The sequence below is a fragment of the Colobus angolensis genome, unplaced genomic scaffold (assembly GCF_000951035.1).
Source record: "Colobus angolensis palliatus isolate OR3802 unplaced genomic scaffold, Cang.pa_1.0 Scaffold224, whole genome shotgun sequence".
Classification (NCBI taxonomy): Eukaryota; Metazoa; Chordata; class Mammalia; order Primates; family Cercopithecidae; genus Colobus; species Colobus angolensis.
In genome coordinates, this window is record NW_012115422.1 from 2,812,131 (window position 1) to 2,814,155 (window position 2,025).

At 39.5% G+C, this 2,025-nt stretch overlaps 1 pseudogene; it reads left to right on the forward strand.

Annotated features, from left to right (window-relative positions):
- The first annotated feature begins 1,178 nt into the window (after positions 1–1,178).
- LOC105513212 lies at positions 1,179–1,350 on the forward strand (annotated as a pseudogene).
- Positions 1,351–2,025: the final 675 nt, after the last annotated feature.

Below are 2,025 nucleotides of genomic sequence, written 5' to 3' on the forward strand. Positions count from 1 at the left end.
TAAATGTTCCATATACAACATTTGAAAAGAATGTGTATACTAATGTTGTTGGGTGGAGTACTCTATAAATGTCAATTAAATATATTTGGTTTCAAAAGTATTGTTCCAGTCTTTCATATCCTTGTAACGTTCTGTCAACTTCTCTCAATTACTAGGAGGGGGATGTTAAAGTCTTCATGTGTAATTGTGAATATATTGCTACCTTGTTTTGCTTTATGTATTTTGAAGCTCTGTTGTTAGGTATAAACACATTTAATATTGTTATATCTTCTTGGTGAATTCACTATTTATCATCATGTGATGTTTCTTTATATTCCTGATAGTATTCTTTATTCTAAAGACTTTTGCCTAACATTAATATAGCTACTCCAGCTTTGTTTTGATTAGTGATTGTGTGGTATATCTTTATTCATACTTTTACTTTAAACCTATCCTATATCTTTATACTTGAAGTGGGTTTCTTGTAAACAGTGTCTAGTTGGTCCTTTTTTATACAGTCTTATAATATCTACTTTTTTACTGTTTTTGTTTTGTGTTTTTGTTTTTTGAGATGGAGTCTTGCTCTGTTGCCAAGGCTGGAGTGCAGTGGCACGATCTCGGCTCACTGCAAGCTGCGCCTCCCGGGTTCACGCCATTCTCCTGCCTCAGCCTCCCGAGTAGCTGTGACTACAGGCACCCGCCACCATGCCCAGCTAATTTTTTGTGTTTGTAGTAGAGATGGAGTTTCACCATGTTAGCCAGGATGGTCTTGAACTCCTGACCTCGTGATCCAACCACCTTGGCCTCCCAAAGTGCTGGGATTACAGGCGTGAGCCACTACGCCTGGCCCTTTTTTACAGTTTTATTGAGGTGTAATTTATATATGCCTTTTGATATTGTCCCACAGGTCCCTGAGGATTTGCTTATTGATTTTTCAATCTATAATGTGTTTCTCAGATTAGATGCTATTATCTGTCTTCAAGTTCACCAACTCTTCCTCTGTCATCTGCAATTTGCTATTGAGCCCATCCAGTGAGTTTTTGAGTATGCTATTTTTTAGGTCTAAAATTTTCATTTAGGTTTTTTAAAAATAATTTCTAGCTAGGTGGTGGCCACTGCACAAACTAGATTCTGCTCACTCTGGGCCTCACTCCACTTCCTCCCCGACAGATCATATGACACATAATGTCAGGCATATCATGTCTGACAAACCTGACATGGCTGAGATCAAGAAATTCGATGTCAAAATAGAAGAAGGCAGAATTGCAAGAGAAAAATCCACTGCCTTCCAAAGAAATGATAGAACAGAAGAAGCAGGCAGACAAATCTTATGGAGACATGTGCCACCAATATGCACTGTACATTCAATGAGAATTGCCTTCTTATTTTATTTATTTTAGCTGTTTAATTTTGTAAGATGCAAAGAGGTTGGATCAACTTTTAAAGGACTATGCTGCCCTTTTCACATCAAACAATAGAAAACTGCTGACAATGAAGGCCACACCTGACTCTCCCATCTGCTTGTCTGGCTGGCAAGGAGGGAAGGTAACTTGCATGCTGGTGAAGGAAGACGAAGAGTAGGAAGACAGGTAAATCTAGAGTAAAACCAAGCTGCCCCAAGGTGTCTTGCAGGCTCTCAAATGCAGTTTAAATGAAGTTTACTTAGAGTGCCATTTTTCTTGTTCAAATGATTTTATTTATTAGAATGAACAAATTTTATATAAAATAAACAGTTTTAAGCTGGACGCAGTGGTTCATGCCTGTAATCCTAACACTTTGGGAAGCTGAAACGGGTGGATCACTTGAGGTCAGGAGTTCGAGACCAGCCTGGCCATCATGGTAAAACACCACCTCCACTAAAAATATAAAAATTAGCTGGGCGTGGTGGCTCGCACCTGTAATCCCAGCTACTCGGGAAGCTGAGGAGGAGAATCACTTGAACCCGGGAGGCAGAGGTTGCAGTGAGCCAAGATGACACTACTGCATGCCAGCCTGGGCAACAGAGTGAGACTCCATCTCAATAAAAGCAAACAAAAAAATAAAAGA